This window comes from Carettochelys insculpta, chromosome 16, assembly GCF_033958435.1.
Source record: "Carettochelys insculpta isolate YL-2023 chromosome 16, ASM3395843v1, whole genome shotgun sequence".
In the NCBI taxonomy this organism is placed as follows: domain Eukaryota; kingdom Metazoa; phylum Chordata; order Testudines; family Carettochelyidae; genus Carettochelys; species Carettochelys insculpta.
Genome location: NC_134152.1, coordinates 35,008,175 through 35,028,330, shown reverse-complemented (window position 1 = coordinate 35,028,330; position 20,156 = coordinate 35,008,175). Strand labels below are relative to the sequence as shown.

The 20,156-nt window shown below is 43.0% G+C and overlaps 1 protein-coding gene across 2 annotated transcripts in view; it reads right to left on the bottom strand.

The window, feature by feature from the left end:
* LMF1 (lipase maturation factor 1) overlaps positions 1-20,156 on the bottom strand; it is a 359,674-nt gene that overhangs the window by 102,748 nt on the left and 236,770 nt on the right. The window lies entirely within an intron of this gene.

The following is a 20,156-nucleotide window of genomic DNA, read 5'->3' as shown; positions in this document are numbered from 1 at the left end:
CCACTGCGAATGCCCATGCCGTTCAAAGCTTGGACTCCTCAGCCACATGAGAGTCCACAACTGATGAGCCTGTGCAAGCTCAAGACATCATCGTCAGACACGACGGACTACCCACAAAGTACAAAAGCATGCGCACTGAGGAATGTGTGGATGTGCACCAACATGAGACACACATGTTGGTAGATGTGGGTCCTCTGCTAACCATATAGGCAGTATTTGAATTTCTCCTGGGCGGCTGCCCAAGCACTCAGCTTAAAGGGAACATAGATCGCATAACCTAGCTCGTCACAGAACCAGGAAGTGAAAGGAAGTCAGGTCTTCTGATTCTAAGAGGTGATCTATATTTCAATAGGTCAGTGGTAGCCATGTTAGTATGTTACTTTAAAAATCAACCAGCATTCCCTTGGCACCTTAGAAACTAACAAATTCATTAGGTTATGAGCTTTCCTGGGTAAAACCCACTTCCTCAGAAGGCAATGTCCCCCCTTTAATATTCATATTTCCACATAATATGCTGTGAATGACACTTAATTTGCTTCATTAACACTGGCCCTACAATTGACAGATAACTTCTTTTGCTGTTACATATACCCTGGATTCTGTGATTTCCGCTCCAACTCATCTGATGAAGTGGGTTTTACCCATGAAAGCTCATGACCTAATACATTTGTTAGTTTCTTAGGCGCCACAGGACTCTCTGTTCTAATTCAGCATGCTTGCAATCTGACTAAAGGGCTCCAAATGCGTGATGCCAATTTAAGATACTATTGTTTGATCAAATTATTCATATATAATCCTGATTTTTTTCCTGATACCAACAAGTCTTCTATGTAGCACAATCAACCTGCTTATTCTATCACCCAGAATAAAACAAACACTTGTCAGTTAATAACCTCCTCAGATAAAAATACTGCATAAAAAAAGAGTGAACAATTCATCTTTATGTGCCTAATGAAAGCTCAGACTTCTTAGCATTGTTTTAAAATCCCTGACATTAAAAACAATAGCTGAAAACCACTCTTTTAATTGAAGGAGACGCAACACATCTTTAAATTATTTGCAGCAAAATCGAAAATACCAACCATCCAGGGAAAACATTGCACTGTGCATGAAAATGGAGCCTGCGCCCACTGCCAAATCCCACAACTATTGTAATCCCCTATTAGCAAAGCTGGAGTTAATAAGATTGTTGCTCTATCTGGGTTTGAGCCTATTGATGCCCCCCACCCCACCAGGAAAAGACACCACATCCTTCCTTCCTTTGACGCTGAAACAGGATGTACTAGTCCGAGGGGGTCAAGGAACTCTGCCAAATCCAGTACAAGAAGTGGGCTGAGGGTCATGGTTTTTTGACATCTTGGCTTAGCAAGATGATCAGTCTGAAATGCCCCTGGGGAGACCTTCGAACCCCTTCCCCCACACAAGGGAGCTGTTTTAAATTAAATTAATCTGGACATTTGATTCTTCACAACAAGCCCCAGTGCTGCAGAAAGACTCATCAAAAGTTTTTCCCACCTTGACTCCAAAACATCTAGGCAATACTTCTCCCTTTGGAAAGGATGGGCTTAGAGAGCAAGTGAGCACAGGTATATTAACCAAAACCAAACCAGAGAGCATCAGCATTATAGGGTGTAATTTTATCTAGCAAAAATGGAGAACGGACAGGGGGATGAAGGGTTGCAAATAAATAACCTGAAATTAAACCAATAAAGTGAGGTAAATGTAAGACACATCCTTCCCTCTCTTTCATTTTAATTACAGTTGGTGTGTTGTGAAGATGTGCACAGATCTCTTCGGGTTTGTCTTTACTAAGCGGAAGATCAAGCTGGTCCGGGATGATCTTCTGGAGTTCGATTTTGCGCATCTGGTGAAGATAAGTATAGACAGAAAGTATAGAGGCTAGGTCTTCAATAGGGAAATGAGTCGATTCCAGCTATGCAAATACCCTAGCTAGAATTGCATATCTGAAATCAACTTATTTACCTAGTACAGCTGTTATTCAAAATAATTATACTAGTGTCTACACAACACAACCACTATTTTGAAATAAGGCAAACAGCTATTTCTAAATAGGCACTATTTCTCATAGAATGAGGTTACTAATTTCAGCTGTTATATAGCTATTTTGAAACAGGGGCTGTTAAGACAGCGAATAAGCACCTGTTTCAAAATAAGACAGTGTGTCCAATGGCACTATCTTGAAATAGTGTGTCCACCCACACAAAGCCTATTTCGAAATGCATTTTTGCATGTAGCAGCGTTATTTCGGAGTAGCTCTTCCGGAACAACTTTTTTTTTTTTTTCCGGAATAAGGCTGCTGTGTAGACATACCCTTAGCTGTCTCACTTTCTGCGAGGACCAGAAGTGGAAATGTTTAGATCCTTGAGAAAGGCAGTCACTGTGGGACACATGAAACCCAGGCATGGAGAAACTTGTTCCCATGAGATTGCCAGCCTGCAGAAGTTCTGTGATGAGAACAACCTGAACTTTCCTCGGCCTTTGAAGCTCCCTCTTCTGTAGGGGAAAGAAAGGCACAGGGCAGAAGAGTCCCATGCGAAACTAGGACTGCAAAGCTTGTCCACACTACGGAGTGACTGCTGGAATAGTTCTGCTGGCATAGTGGAAACGTCATGAATACCAGCAGAGGGAGTTTGGCCAACATAGCTATGTTAGCTCTCAGAACAACATTCACTATGCCAATAAAAGCACACTTTTGTTGGTACAGTTGTGCTGATTCTGAATTTTTGCTGGCATAGCTGTATCTGTAAGGGGACGTGATATTTTCACACTCCTCGCTGACACAGCGAGGCGGGCAAAACTTGGTAATACAGAGCAAGCCTGAGTCCTGCCTTAAGGAGACATTTGCATGTGAGCGGGGACAACCCTGACCCCGCAGATGAATTTTCTGATCTTTATCCCAGATCCTGATCTTTCTAAGTGGTGAGGAGTACATAAGTTATCAGTAATACTCATCCCATAGTAGAAACCAGAGAAAAAGTGAAGTTACAGAGCTCTGCAATTTGTAATAGAGTCAGTAAACACAGCTCCTGGGAGGATGGTATTATTCCCTTCCTGTTTTCACAGAAATATAGAATCATAGGGTTGGAAGAGACCTCATGAGGTCATCAAGTTCGACCCCCTGCTCAAAGCCCAGCCAGGGCTTTGTCAAGTCAGGACTTAAAAACCTCTAGGGATGGAGATTTCACCACCTCTCTAGGTAGCACATGCCAGTGCTTCACTACCCTCCTGGTGACATAGTTTTTCCAAATACCCAACCTAGACCTCCCGCACTGCAACTTGAGACCATTGCTCCCTCTTCTGTCATCCATCACCACTCAAAGCAGCCTCTCTCCATCCTCTTGTCACCCCCTGCAGGTAGTTAAAGGCTGCTATCAAATCCTCCCTCACTCTTTTGCAGAATCAATAAGCTTAATTCCTTCATCCTCTTCTCATAAGCACAGCTCCAACCCCCTAATAATTTTTGTTGCCCTCTGTTGGAATCTCTCCAATGTGTCAACATCCTTTTCGTACTCTCTCTCTCTCTCTCTCTCGTGTGTGTGTGTGTGGCGGGGAGGGGGGCAGGGGCGCATCAGAACTGGACACAATATTCCAAATGTGGCTTCATCGGCATCAAATAAAGGGGAATAATCACTTCCCTAGATCAGCTGGCAATGGTCCTACTAATGCAGCCCAATATGCTGTTAGCCTTCCTGGCTGCTAGGGCACATTGTTCACTCATGTCCAGCTTCTCATCCACTGTAATGCCCAGACTCCTTTTCTGCAGAATTGCTGCATAGCCAGTCGATCCCTAACCTGTAGCAGTGTTTGGGATTCTTATGTCCTAAATGCAGGACTCTGCACTTGTCCTCGTCGAACCTCAATATCCATACACAGATGTTGGTAGATGAGAAGCTATATGACAGGAAAGATGCGTCAAGTAAGTCCCTGACCCGAGGGTTCCACTGTAGCAGCAGCACAGGGAATACATGGCTCCTTGGAGGATTTGTTGATGGAGGGAAGAGTTTTTGACAGGAAACGGTTTTAACATATGGAGCATATCAAGACATCACCAATAATGTGACCTTCCTCTCCAGCACTGTATCCACCTCTTAAAATTGTAAATGTTGTCGAACTAAAATATAGTCACGGGAAAGTGGATGTGAGCATGAGCGACAGAGCAGGACAGAGATCAATTGGTTAAAAAATAGGTGAGGGGAAGCAGGGGCGGGGCAAAAAGAAGAGGAAAGCCCAGAGGATCCCATTGTGTGTGTGTTCCTCCTGAATGCATTCTATATGGTTGGGGAATGAGGGTGTAGCTTTGCCGGTGAGAAAGGAGTGTTTACTCAGAAAAGGGTGTTGAGGCAAAAGCAGAGTTCCAGAGCAAGTCTGAGAGTCAGAGCTGCCCCCAGCAACCCTGACACACAGTCACCCGCATCACTGGGAAACTTCTGTTTTCCTTTTGTGTTCAAGTCAACAGCTGCTGTCTGGTGTTTGGGGTGGCTTCCCCCTCCACCTCCTTAACTGTCTAGCCTCAGCCCATTCCACCCATGGAATACCCACTAGCACAGTGGGGGAAAGTGCCTGGAATCCATGCTGGAATTTAAGAGGGAAACTTGAAAAAAAAGTGAATTAACTCTGGCATGCTGAGTGCTTTCCTGGAGCAACTGTTTCCTATGAAAACATCTCTGCTGTGTCATGAAGAGGTGTCAGTGTCAAAACCATGGGAAGAGGGAAACATTCCATTCTCTTTTTAATGGGTTTTGTTCAGGGCGTATTAAACCTTCAGCTCTACTTCTTTGCTGAGTCACAGCCTCCTGCATCCTAGAAAGCTTCCAAGAAGCTCTACTGGGAGAATTGAGCAAGAGATAGCGATTGTGATCCACTTCAAGCTCTGCAGCCGTCCTTTAGGAACTGGGTAAACCCACTGCCAGACTAACTGATGACTGACATGGAGAGGAAATCTTGGCTAAGCAATCTTGCAACGCTGGATGAGCCCACAAAAAGTTTTACTTTTTAAATATAAAACTGTATGCAACCACGTGGTGGTGTGTGTCAACACACCACGACCTACAATAAACTGACAGCCATGCTTTGCATCTCCACCAGGAAGAAAAAAAATTGCCACACGTGTTTTGAAATGAGACCGGGGAGAACTAATTCTGTAACTAATGGGACAGATTTGTAACATGTGATTCTCAAGTGATATTTGGTGGGGGCTGCTCACTGTGATAAATGAATTCTAAATTTCAGCTAATGCACACTTCCTGGCTTGCATCGGCCAGATTTGTATGCAGGTTGGTAGCAGATTCTAAAAATATGCACAATAAATTGTTTTTTCTCCCTAAAGGGTCTAGAGTTTAATTATGTCCTTAGTGAGAACCATTAAAGTGCTAAGTACCTGAAGAATCCTAAATTACTAAACTCTATGGCACTAAAATGCAACAGAAAGCTATTGATACACCAGAATAAATGCTCTTCTCTGGGACTGTAAACACACATGGTGCCCCTGCCCCTGCCTTTCCTTATTAGTAGAATATTGCATAAACTCTGATGAAGGATTTAATCCCACTGTTTGATATTCCTTCTCAGACTAGCGAAATCTCAACGCTGTTCTGCATATAACTACGACATTGTGTGTAGGAAAACAAGTCCCACATTGTCCTTGAATAGTCCACTACTAAAATAGGCCTACATATATTATTCTTTCACCAAGAAGAGTGAGTCTCACACATTAACAACCGTGGTGCATTATGTGCAAAGTCAAAGAGTGTAAGGGAGAGGACAGCCTCAAGGATTAGTAATGAGGTGGGAACCAGAGACCTGTCAAGGGAATTTTTCCATATTCGGCAGGGAAGTTTCCCCAATCACTCCAAAGAAATCTGCAAAATTTCTGCAGAATCTTTATCCGTCTGTCACCTTTTTGTCTGGACTCCATATATTTTAACACTAGAAGCAGCTGTAAACTGCACTAGGGTCATTCAGAAAAAATTCATGAGCTTGTGACAAATGGATCTGCTGTAATAAGAGGTGGAAACCCCAGGATTTTATGCTAATTTTTAATTGATATCATTTCCACACAACATCTTCTCTAAGAATCACATTGCAAGTATGTCTCAGGTGCATCCAATCTGCATATCTGTATGGATGTTTTGCTACGGTGATCATCACTGAGAAAGTTAATGAGGATGATATTTAAGTGATCATAATTTGGGTTTAAAATTAATTGCCTAAGGACAGAGAAAGTAACATTTGTAAAGTGACTAAGTGACTTTGAGACTAAGTCCTATTTTCAAAAGTGACTTACAGTCAGAGCTAAGTTGAACAAGACATAGAGCCCTGCATGCCCATGTCACTTTTAAAAATGGGACAGATATTTTTGCAGATTTTACTCCATACATCTCTAAGCATCAAAGTCTGCTGAAATCAATGGACTCCCCACACACGGAGTGCTATCAGTTTATATTATTACAGGTTTCCTTCCAAAATCAACCCCCCGGTGATATTGCTGCTCCTTATCAGGTCCAGAGCCAGAACACTGCATAAATCCCCCAGTTTCTGTATGAAAGAAGAAACCAACCAAGGCCACGATCATTCATGTCATTAGGCAGAATAAAAATGATGGTGATACACAATAAGAACTGGAAGGGGTATAAGTACAGGCACTGTGAGAGAAAGGATTCTGTTTTGTCTTTTCAGAGCTAATGGATGTGAAGGTTCACTCTATAGACTCTTGGACAGGGCTTCGAAAATGTAAAAGGCAATGTACGTGCTAAGCATTTATGATGAATTCTAGATATTACAACTTGCTTTTACATTGACACAACACACATACAAGTCTTCCAGACCTCAGTAACATTATACCTGCACAAAATATTGACCTATTGAAAGGAAATCAGAGAAAAGAAACAAAAGTGAATAAATGTCTGGAGGGACCTGTTAACAAGTTAAAAGAAATAGGAAGAGCTTGTCTGATTGTTGGATTAACGAACACAACAATACCTGTGTTCACGCACCTGGATGAGAACAGCAGCACAAAGACCAAGGACGAGTAGAAGGGCATGAAGAAGAGGATTGGTATGAAACAAGGGAATGGTGAAACTCAGGATGAGAATCATAGGAAAATTTCCTTAGGGGAAAGACCTGACTAGACCACAGAATATCACAGGGGAAGTAGAAAAGAGGCCCAACAAAGCCAGGAGCCAAAATTCCGTTAACTTTCTTGCTTGAATATATCACCAAATAGAAGCACTAGAATTTTTCATCACCCTAAACGAAACAATGCAGATTCTACTATAAGAGATGATACTGATTTGAACTTGTGGGTGGATTTGGTGAGCCAGTAGATCTCCTCTGAAGAGCCACCAGTTCCATAGCACCACAGAATCTTCCCTTTGTACAACTGCAATTCAGAGCTCCAAGTTCCCAAGTGCTCTGAGAACTGCACAGGTGGGGCAAAGGAGTGGCAAGGGAGAAATCTGGTCTGGTCATGGGGAGGGTGGTGGGAGCCTTTGAAGGCTGGTATCCTTGCTGGGGCAGAGTTCAGGTCATGGTAAGCTCTTTGTGATGTAGTCGTATGCTCATGAGGAGGTGCATGTCTGTGCATGGAGGACACAAGGTTATTTAGTTTAAATTATCATTTTCTTGTTTCTGGGATTTTATATGAAGTATGTTACATATGTAAGTCCAACAGACCCAGATCAGCAGCAGTTGGGACTGCCCATGACCTTAGGGACTAAAGTCATGTACCTCTACTGCATAACTGCCTCTTAGCCAAGGCTGTAGAGCAGCTCTTTCTCTCTCTTCTCAGTGGTCTCAGTGCCTCTGGGTTACACATACATGCACAATTTAGTGGTTTGGTATGAAGAGAAACACATGGACTGGCATTTTCCCAGGAAAGTCAGTGGGATTTGGGCACCTGTCTTTTAGGATCTTTTGACAATTCCAGGTATCACTCACTCACTCTCTCTCTCTATTTCTCATAAACACACAATTTATGTATGTTTAAGCAAACTTAGATAAATAGCTCCTTCGAAAGCTTCCAATTACTAACATTAGCCCATTAAAAATAAAATCACAATCACCTAAAAATGTTACATCTGCCTTAAACTGCAGAGCTATAGTGTCAGGGTGATTCAGAGCAGCTGAGTCTTTTGTAAAGAAATATCAAAATAATTGAGTCCTGGTAGCTCGGTTAATTAAAAAACAAAAAAAAGTTAACTGAAAGCGCTGGCTGGGCAGAGCTTCTCTTGTCCAGTCAACAGTAATAGTCAGCTATCAGAAAAACATACTGGAATTTGCCTGCTTTGAGACAGCAACACAAGCCAAGGAGATGTGTGTTTGACTCGGCGCCAGTACAACCATAAAATGTTGGCAATTTACTAGAGACGTAGTGCCGCGCCACTGTCCCAAAGGACCTAAATAAACTTCAGATGTAGGGCATGTATTTTTACTTTATATATATTAAAAAAAAAAAATCTGCTGGTTCATTTTTAACCCTTATCTCCAACCTTCCGCATGTGGAGGGTTTTCAAAGCAGAAAGCAGTCCCTCCTCTATGCCCAGCAAAGCCTTGGAAGAAAAAGCTAAAAGCATGAAAAGAAAAAAAAAAGAAATCAGAGACACACTTCATGTTTGGGCACTAGGTTTTGTGTGGAATGATGGCTGCAGACGGTGCAGGAGAAACAACCTTGGGAGAAATCCTCCCCTGAAACTTTTAGGTATCTGTATTCTAAAATATTGCAGGGGATTTGTGTTCAGATACACAAAACTGCACTTGCAAAGTCATTTCGAAATAACAGCTGTTATTTCAAAATAACTACCCTAGGCCAGGTCTACACTAGCCCCATACTTCGAAATGGCCACGCAAATGGCCATTTCGAAGTTTACTAATGAAGCGCTGACATGCATATTCAACGCTTCATTAGCATGTGGGCGGCCGTGGCACTTCGAAATTGACGCACCTCGCTGCCGCGCGGCTCGTCCCAACGGGGCTCCTTTTCGAAAGGACCCCGCCTACTTCAAAGTCCCCTTATTCCCATGACTAGACCACAGAATATCATAGGGGAAGTAGAAAAGAGGCCCAACAAAGCCAGGAGCCAAAATTCCATTAACTTTGTTGCTTGAATTTATCACCAAATAGAAGCACTAGAATTTTTCATCACCCTAAACGAAACAATGCAGATTCTACTATAAGGGATGATACTGATTTGAACTTGTGGGTGGATTTGGTGAGCCAGTAGATCTCCTGGGAAGGGGACTTCGAAGTAGGCAGGGTCCTTTCGAAAAGGAGCCCCGTCGGGACGAGCCGCGCGGCGCCGAGGAGCGTCAATTTCGAAGTGCCGCAGCCGCCCGCATGCTAATGAAGCGCTGAATATGCATTTCAGCTCTTCATTAGTAAACTTCGAAATGGCCACTTGCGTGGCCATTTTGAAGTTTGGGGCTAGTGTAGACGTAGCCCTAGTGTCTACACAACACAACTGCTATTTTGAAATAATTTTGAAATAGCGGTTGCCTTATTTCGAAATTAGCAAATCCCATTCTACCAGGAATAGCACCTATTTCAAAACAGCTATTTTGAAATAGGTGCTGCTAAGATAGGGAATAGCGCCTATTTCAAATTAAGCCATAGTGTGTACAATGGCTCTATTTCGAAATAGGCTCTGTGGCTGTATCTACATTTGCATTCGTCTTTCGAAAGAGGCATGCAAATGAGGGAAACTGGAAATGCAAATGAGGTGCAGATTTACATATCTGGTGCCTCATTTGCATATTATTCTTTTGTAAGATGAAAAGCAGTGTTAGACACGGCTCTTTCGAAAGAAAACCCCATCTTCAAAATAACCCTTCTTCCCATAAAAAAAGAATAGTTATTTCATAATAAGGCTGACTGCAGACATACCCTAACATTGGCGAAAGTTTCCTGTATGTGACATTTACTTACCTGGCCAAGCTCCGCTCATGATTAGTGAGCCCTGGTTTACACGCTGATAAATGAGGAGAGAGAGAGAGAGAGAGAGAGAGAGAGTGAGAGATGGCCACTGGTTGATATTTTACCAGGCGTACACTGAAGTGGAAGATTTTGGATTCCAGCAAATTAGCTGGGGGAAATAAGAAGACCTATAACTGAACTGTTTGCTGTTGCAGACAGCACCCTAGCTCATGGTCAAAACTTTCCTGTGCAACTAATAAAGACCACATTTCCATGGTCCACAGCATACCTGTTTATTGACTTTATTCCTACATAGCAAGCCCTAGGGCTGCTTGCTGTACATAGAATTAACTGTAGATGTATAACAGATTCACTGATTCATCTTGGACATTCTTGGAGGAGTACAGAGCTAAAATTACACCAGGATCTGCCGAGACATTTGGGCTATTTATTTGTTCAGAATTGCCTTACAATAATCAGCAGAGCTTGCAACAGACATCACGACTCTGATGGCCTAAGGACTTAGGAAAGTTACAGGATCTTGTTGCAATTTAATTTTTTTCTATTTGCTTGGAAAATGCCTGTTATTAATGGTGTCAGCAAAATGTCACATTTGCTCAGCGAGTATGGTTCAGACTCTGATTTCAGTTACACCAGCAGAAATTTGACTAATAGAGTTACATGAGGTTGTTTGAAAGCAGAACTAGGAACCACAGCTTTCTCTGGATACAAGGGGGAACATTAATCAAACACGGAAAAGCTTCTTCCATTGAATGTGGTGCCACTGCACAGTGAAGTAATAAGCCATGTACCCCTCCCTGACCGAGGCTAGGAGGACTTTCGGCCTCAGTGGGGGCAGAGGTTCTACCCACGTGCTACGACACGTTTTTGGGAAGGTGCTTTTCCTAATCAATATTTCATTTCTAATGATGAAGACTGCGTGACACATGATCAGAAACAGTTAAACGTTGTGGAAACTAACACAAATTCCACCTTTAGGAAAACACTGGTAGACGATGTTTTTGTTTTTAGGTGTTTAAATATATATTGTTAAAGTAGCCAAATGGCTCCTGCCTATAGCAGGGATGAGCAAACTTTTTAAGGTGGGTCCCACTTTTCATCACTGCAATTAGCAGGGGCCCCCAAACCTATCTAGTGTAATCCAAACCAATTGAAATTTCGGTTATGTTCATTTGAAAAAGAAAGCCCCTTTCATCGTGTGCAAGAAAATAAACCTGCAGAACATAAAAAATTATTAATTGGTATATCAATGGAAAAACACCTACATAAATACAGCAACATAGTTCAAGATTTTTAATGAGATGGATAAACCTGAGACACAGTAGCCAATTGTACCAAACCTACCCTTACAAAATTTCATGCCCCCTGAGGGGGCCCACCCCCTGATTTTGCTCACCCTGGTCTACACTGTATTCTTCTCTCTTTGAACTGTCTAGCAAATCACCCATAAACAAGGGACAAACTATTGCCTGATATTAATCTGTGTCACTAGTGACTAGCGATGCTCAGGACATAAGTCGCTAGGTTTGTCTCTTGTTAGAGCCCTGTGCAAACAAAAAATTGTATCCATATCTGCAAAAATGAGCTGCAGATACCCATGGATATAAACTGGATACCTGTGGATTTGCAGCGCTCTGCCTATTGTTCAGCTAAAAATTCTGAACAGCAAAGAGAAGCCTGGTCCGGTATAAAGACCCCTGGGGCTTGATCCTTTTTATCTCAGATCTCCTGAAATTTCAGCAGGGGAAGTCTGCGCTTTCCAAGCCTGCCTGTATTCCCGCTGAATATGGACGTTGGATTATAACCTATGGAGTAACTCAGCAAGAACATTTTGCAACTACAGAGCTCACCATCTCTACTGTGAATCTGACCTCAGAACAATACTCATGTGTGCTGATCTCTTTTCACCAATACACACTATACAACTTCTTTTTAAAATAAAATTTAGGTTAATTAATAAGAATTGGCTATAAGCATGTATGTGGGGTAAGATCTGAAATATTCATTAACCTGGGAAATAATGTATACAACTCTCTGGGATCATTAGAACTTTCTTATATGATGAATCAGACCTTCAGTGATCCTCACCGCATTTGACTTGGGTGTTTGGGTGGAGGCTTAAAGCTGGGTTGCTTTTTAAGAGAACTGTGCTGTTGGATTTAAGGTAACCAGTAAAATATGACAGCGGCTGTTTAGTGCTTGGCAGCTAAATTTAAGTATTGGAATAACCACCAGCTTTGGGGAGTGGCTCCCCCATTTTTTGCAGTTCATTCCAATTGAGTGACCTCAGTTGACTCTCCCGGAACCCTGGTCACAGCCTGTAAACCAATTCTGCACAAATAACCATTGTTGAAATTGCCCCTTCTGCTAGATTGGGAATGATACTCTTCCTGACCCAGGTGTACGGAATCCAGGGCCTCCTGATCTGGCTGATGCTGAGAGAAACAGAGTCACTTTTATGGGACCTCCCTTCTACCACCTGACCCTTCTCTGTGAAGTTCCTCTAAGGGAGCATCACAGAAGACTGACATTGGGGAATTCAGGGGGCAAAGCCCCAGATGAATGTGGAGCTCAGAAGTGGTCGAGCCCCAGGGTGGCCCCTGGGACATCTGTGCAGACATCCCTGGGAGAATGGATGTGCCTACAGAGAACATTAACTCACACACAGCTCTCTCTCTAGGAGCAATTGTCCAGCCAATATTAGAATGTAGTCCAGAGAGAACTTGGCTTTGGATCGGGGAGAAGTTGAGGCAAAAGTCAGCCTTTGCTTCCACTTTTCTGGGGAATGCCTCGGACCTTTCCTCCCCCTGCATTTCAATAATCCATGGACACTGCCTCAACTCCAGGGTTCCCAAATACCCATTCCTTCTTGAGAGCTGAGTGGCCAATCTCACAAACTGAAAGTATCCACAAAGTATTTGGTCCTGATCTACCCTTTGGCAGGTAATATCCAGCAGGTCTCTTACTTTTGCCTTTTTCTCTCTCTTTTCTATCCCCTCCACGAACTGGCCAACAGAAGGCCCAGTATGAGTTAAGTCACTCTTCCTTTCACGTGCCTTCCCCAGCCATCTCTTCATCTCTGCTTCCATGGGCTATCATGTGATATGCCCCCATAAGCTCTGCCAATGACAGCTCATAGCCTTCGAACGCACTTCCTCTCTCAAACCTGGCCTCAAATAAAGGCTGAGCCATTGTTGCACCAGACAAACCTGAACATTCATTTTCAGTATCAACTTGATGTGTGCTGGTGTTTCATAGAATTCTCAGGCTGGAAAAGACCTCAGGAGGTCATTGGGTCCAGCCCCCAAGGACATCTCTTACATGGCCCCTTCTCCTAATGCAGCCTTGACAATCGCATGCTGAATGGACCGCGATGTCTTAACAACAAAGCTCACATTCCTCAGTAAAACACAAGGTGGAATTATACTTCAATATTTTAAATTGCCAATTATGAGCATATTGCAAATATGATCCTTTAACTGGTTGCTCTTATGACTCTCTATTAAAGAAGACAAGCTTTTCCACACAGAGTAAGCCCTTGCAAAAGCACTGAAAACATTTAAAACCAACCAGCCATGATATATTTATTATATTTTTATATACATAATTTCATGAAAAGGAACGTACTGAGTGGAAACTCCATTTAAAATGTGATCCCAGATGGTGGCAAAGCTCTGAAATTGCAAGGCAACATGTAAAGAAAGATTAACGACCTAAAGCAGGCACAAATTTATGAGGTGAAAGCCCCAGTAATCCTAGAGAAAAACGATACCAAACGTTAGACTAGACAGTTAGAAAATACCTCTGCTCAGTTCATATGGTTGTTGCTATTTTACATTTCACTTTAATATATGTTACACTGGGGCTCACTTATTCTTTTCTGCTACAAGACAGGGTGATCACTTTGGTACAAGAGGGAGCACATGGATTTGGTGGCTCCTATCTGGCGCCCCCTTATCTAGCAACAAGTGGCTGATATAAGCAGTTATTCTATTCCAGCAACTTTCAAATGGGCCAGATCCCTCAATGCTTCCCATAGGTAAATGATAATGATGGCCGGACATCAGGGCTTCAAGGCTTAAGTGTCAAGAATATGAAATCACCATAACGCATCAGGCTCTGATTAAGTGGAAGAGACTGCCTAACACATGCAACACTAAAGGATCACAGGGTAGTTTCAATTGTCCATACAGGACAATTCCAAAGAAGTGATGTCCTGTAAATTAGCTAGTACAGGTTGAACCTCTCTAGTCCGGCACCCTCAAGACCTGACAGGTGCCGAACAAGAGATATCGTCGGACTATGGGAGGTCAATATTGTTTAGCAGCATTACCAACACACCCACTGCTTAACGTGCTCTTAAAAGGCACTTGGGGTAAATCACAGCTAAATAACAGCACAGAACGCTGAGAATCAGGACTGTTGGATGCAAACAAACTTTATGGGATCACAGGAAACTGCAACACCCATTATAAGTGGTCATCTAGCTCACTAAAATCATGCTGGATTATGGATGTTGACGGACAAGAGAGTGCCAGACTAGAGAGGTTCAACCTGAACTCTATCCAGAGGCAGTACATTCTGATCACACGATGACTAAAGCAAGCGATTCAGGACTCCTAATTCTAGTTTTTACATTGTGCCCTTGGACAAGACACTTAAACATTCTGATTTCATTCATGTCAACTGAGGATCTGTAAAATGGGCATTATAATCCAGAACCTACCTCCTAGGTGATGTGAAGACCAATACATTTATAAAAATGCTCTGCAGGTTAAAAAAAAAAAAAGTGATACATAATTGACAACCGCTATCACTCAGCAAAGCACTTGAAGTCAGTGGCACTTAATTGCTAGTTTACATGTTTTGCTGAATTGGGGCCACATCATTTACAAAATTAAAAAGTGTTATCCTATCAGAAGCCAGCTTCATTTTGAAAAGGTACAAACAACTTTTTATTGAGCTGACCAGCTGGTTGCAGCTCTCAGCATCAGGAAGTACTAAGTCAGTAGTGACATCCTGTCATAATACTGAGTTGGGGTCTGCTGTGCACAATAGAAGACATCTGCAATCATTCTTTGGCATAAAGAAACAAAGTCACTGTGACCAAATGCTGCCATAGGATTGCTGACTCCTGCTTTGAAAATAAGTATTTCAGCTACTTCTCAAAAATTACATAGCAGCAAAATGTTTCCCTGTAACAATATTCCATTCCCAAAGGATTTAGGGATTTTACTACCAAAGGGTAACTGGAGATAGAGGTGCCATTTAAAAATCTATTTAAACCTTAGCAGCCCTGTAATACCTTGAAGGATAAAAATTTTATTAATTAGGTGATGAGCTTTCATGGATAAGACCTACTTCATCAATCTAATTGTGGGTAAGACCCACTAATCTAATGAAGCGGGGCTTACCCATGAAAGCTCATTACCTAATTAATTAAACTGTTAATCTTAAGGTGCTACAGAACTGCTTGCTTTTTTGTGAAGCTACAGACTAACACGGCTACCCCTCGGAGACTATTTAAATATAAAGATTAAAAAGATAAAAAAGGTACAAAACTTCTATAGATACTGCAGCTCAACTCTACAAGAAAAGAGATGGGCAAAAGAGGCAGAGGGTTGAAAAGAAACACATTAGCCAGATGTGAAAGAATGACAAAAGCACCTCACATTCAATGAGCAGAAATCACAAAAGCCAGAAGAGGACAGCCAGGACATGACACAAATGATTTCAAAAAATGTAGTAAAGGCCAGTAATACAGTGCTAACAGACTTATTCTACAGCTGCCCACTGCCCCTGAGAGGGAACGGGACTCATGCGGGAGAAGTCGGCAGCTGCTTGCCTTGCCTTGTTCTGTTTGTTAAATGGAGTTTCTGATTTATTTTTAACCTTTATACCCTCATCATAAGGACTCCAGTGATCTCTTTCTCCCAGCAATGGGAAGTTTGTAAAGTTCCTTACACTAGGAAAACTCAAAACATAAACACAGTTGGAAGGGAAGAGGGGGGGCACATACTGTGAGGTGCTGAGTTCAACTGACTCCCTTTCACTTCCGCAAGAGCAAAGGGCACCCTGCTGGATCACAGGCTAATTCTAAAAGATGAACAAGCAAAGAGGCCGAGGACCCAATACTGACCATGCTGCAGCAGCTAATATAATCAGCCAAGCACTGTACTACACTTACTTGAGGTTATGCTAGAAATTATAGTACCAGATTCACATCAAGTGATGCCTGTGAGAGAACTGAAGCAAAAGGCCCAGACTAATCCATTAAGATTGTTATTAATTTGCAGAGGATTTTGTTTTGTTTAAACTTTGCTAGCTGTCTCTCTCAAGCGAAGTCACTTCATTTGAATCTGTACAGATTCCACATGATCAAGGGGGGTGGTCTGTAGACCCATTTTAGCATCTGATATTGGCTATAGAGTGAGAGACCCCCAAACTAACATCTCAGATCTACACACGCACAGCCTCTGGAAAAGACTGGAATGGGACTTTGTTCAGACCCATCTCCTTCCACGTTGGGAAGAAGAGAAGTGTGAGGGCAGCTCTTTTATTAGCAGCTGCCCTGTGGCTTTTGTGTTAAGTTTAATGAAAGATGGACATCTCCTGAAGACTCGCTCCAGAATTAGATAGCTATCGCAGAAACAGAAATGGGAAAGACGTTTCCTTTTAGAAGCACTGACTTCACATACCACAGCTGGAATTCAACACAGTCCTTTATTTAGGTGCCTCAGTACAGATTTAGGAACCCAACTTCCAGCCCCAGGCCAAATTTTCAAAAATGAACACAAACTGTCCCCATCTTGAAGGGACTGAATTTTCAGGGGGCAAATGCTCAACACTTTGAGAGATTTGGGTCTGAAACAGGGCACCCACAATCACCAGTATTTTTTTTTAAGTCACTTATTTAAAAATACAGAATTACTCGTCTCTAATTTTCAGATTACTGCAACTCTTATTTCAGGGGCTGAGACCAGCCTTTTTCTCCCATAGGAAGGATGCCTTTTCAAGGGCATAAGCTTGTCTACATGGTGAGTTAGTGCACCGCAAACCCAGGTGTGACTCTATAGTATAGTAGTTTGCTGTATACTTTGACATGAGAGTACCTCAAAACACCCTATGGAACTTCCACTTGATTCCCACCTTGGCCTGCCCTAGCTCACGGTGCAGACAAGCCTGCCATTTTGGGAAGCAGGTAGTAGGAATTATTTTGACCTGCCAGACCTGCCTGTTAACAGCAAAGGAATCTGGCATTTAATCGAGCATTCACCACACTAAGAGAGACCTCCCCGCCTCCCAAAAAAGACTTACATTGCTTCACATTTTTTTTTAAGATGCTGTGTTAAACCTGGAACCATATCTCCTTCGGAATTACTATTTTGCATGCCCATAAACAAGATGCCCAGTACGACGCCAAGAAACACAACGCTGAAATCAGAGAGCAGTTTTTCTAAGGAAAGCTCCTGGCTCGTGCCTGTGTTTAGATTAGACTGTATTGGGGCCTGGATTTTGTTTTTTTTTTATTTTTCCAACACACAGAAGAGTTAAAACCTGCAACGAACAGTGGACGCTTTCACAAAACCTGTTCATAAAGAGTAAATTGTGTCATTAGGAACTTGCTACCTTGCTGAACATTTGAATTTCTCCAAACTGGAACGCCACTTAGCTTTAAGCCAAATCAAATTAGAAGGGGGCGGGGGAGCCTTACTGTTGTAGGCTGTATGGTTTAACTTTCCAAATAAATGAACAACAGGTTAAAACTGAACATCAACCTCAACTAGCCTTTTTAAATAAGTCTCCTGGTTTGAGCAGTCAAGGCTATAAGCAGCATTTCTGAAGAATGAAAGATCCTGGTCACATGTAGAAGGCATTTTTGGTGCTGGTTAGTTTTGAAAACTGCATGAGCAGATCTTAGAGAACTGTAAAGAAAATCAAGAAGGGTAAATGTAACTTTCATAATAAAAATCACAAATGCCCAAAGGGCTTCAGATAAAAAGCAGACTGAATTTCACCTCAGGGACCCTGGTTGAAAATCTAACCCTTGTGTACAGGGACTGGCAACCACACTGATTAGATGTTTTTACAAGACTTGGAAGAGTGAAACGAATTGACGAGCGTCAGCTCCGACGTCCTAGATGTTTGTACGAAGAACTAACATGTGTTCCTGGAAAACCGTTAAGTCTCTAACTTAGAACAGACCCGGCCAGGTAGAAATGGTATCTGAAATAATTTTACATCCCATTTCAGGGTGCAAAGATGAATGAACTACAAATAAGGCTCTGGATCAGTGCTCCCTGTAAGCTGCCCAGGAGAGTCAGGTGCCACCCAGCTGATTAGCAGAGCATCCACAATTGTCCACAGCCAGAAATATGCGTTTCTTTTGGAGGTGCACATTTAACTATGCCACAGTGCACACAATAAAATTATCCTGCACACCAATGGAAAAAAATGAGAGGGATCACTGCTCTGGATGGTGACTAAGGAAATTGGGTTCCCTTCTGTTGCTGACAGATATCTTGTGAGACTGTAGGCAAATTACTGAGGGCTGGTAAACACATAATAGCCAGCAAAACTTTCAGGCGTGTGAAAAATCACTCTTCCCTAGCTGACCAAGCATTGCCAGCAGAAGTCCCAGCACAGACTCAGTTATACTAGCAAGAGTCAATGTGAAAGCATAGTTCACTTTGTTCAGGGAAATGGAGTGCACCGCACTGAGACAAGACCTCATATACCTGTAGAGCTAAACTGGCAAACCCTTTTTGGTGTAGACAGTAGTGCTCTTGTTCTTTATATGCCAAAGCAGTAAGCCACCTTTGTAACAGGACATCTGCAGGAAAGGGGTCGTACCTTGGTCCCTATCCCAGCGGTTCTCAGACTACGGGGCAGGCTCCTGGGGGAGGCACAGGAATGTCAGCCCCCAGTGGCTGGGACTTGTGCAGAAGGGCCATGCACACCCAGGAAGGTGAGATAAAGGAGACAGCCAGAGGCTGGCCCCTTGGCCTTGGGCTTTCCTCCCCGACCAGCGGTGCCAACAGCCTCAGCAGGCCCAGGGCAAGGTGGAGGAAGGGGCCTTGCTCTGTAGTCCCCAAAGGGACAGGACCAAGGGCAGCCACTCCTCAGTGCTGCCCAGAGTGTGGCACCTCCCTCACCCCTCTGCCCTTAATACTGCCTGGAGCGCATGGCCCAGAGCTCCAGCAATGATTTCAAGGGCCTGGGGCTCCCGTTGCTGCCGCTGCTGCTACTACACAAGCATTGGCCAGACCCCTGGGCCACTATGAATCACCAGGCCCGGGGCAATTGCATCCCCCAACCCATCAGTGGGCCTTTCCCTGACCCCAGTCCATCACCTGGAGGCGGCAGGACTCCGGCTGCCTGTGGCAGTGCGGAAGTAAGTTTGGTAACAGGGCGCTACATCCAATGTAAAAAGAGACCTCAATAGATGCCTCCTTTCACATTGCCACCCTTACTTCTGCACTGCTGCTGGTGCGGCACTGCCTTCACAGCCGGTTGGTGGTATATGGATTTGTCTTTGTTGGATGAGGGTTGTAAACACAAAGAGGGGAGACCCAGCCAAATAAGCGTGTGAACCACTGACCTATATATAATTAAAGTGGTCTCACTATAGGGTGTAGATAAGCCCCAAGACAACTTTGCTGCATTGTAGAACTGTAAAGGGTCTTAATTTGGGACAACAATTAGGCATTAAAGTCAGCCCATACTGCCATTCACTGTAAGGCTACACTCCCGCAGTGCTGGACAGAAGCCTGAAAAGAGAAAAGTAAATAAGAATGAGGTGCCTAGGCTAATTTCCTCTCTGTATCTATCATTTATTTTGGCCCTTGTGGAGCAGGGAGTGAATATAAATAACACATCTGCCTCCTATGGAGAAAAAAATGAAAAAAAACCTCTCACTTTTACCAATTTAAATCTTTTACTACAGTAGCAATAAACCAAGAAAAAACAGAAATTGCATCCAGATAGCTAGTCAAAATGCTGCCCTAAATGAGGTATTTCGCCAGCCACATATTTTAAAATTTCTGTCTATCAGCAAACAATGGGGCCAACAGTCACTACTAGCAAGGCAGAGGTGTGTGTCGTGTGGGGGTGGGCCACCTCCATGTCTGGGAAAGGGCAGAGCCTCAGGCAGAAGGGGTAGGACCAAGGGCAGCCATCCCATACCGCTGCCTGGAGCATGGTGCTCC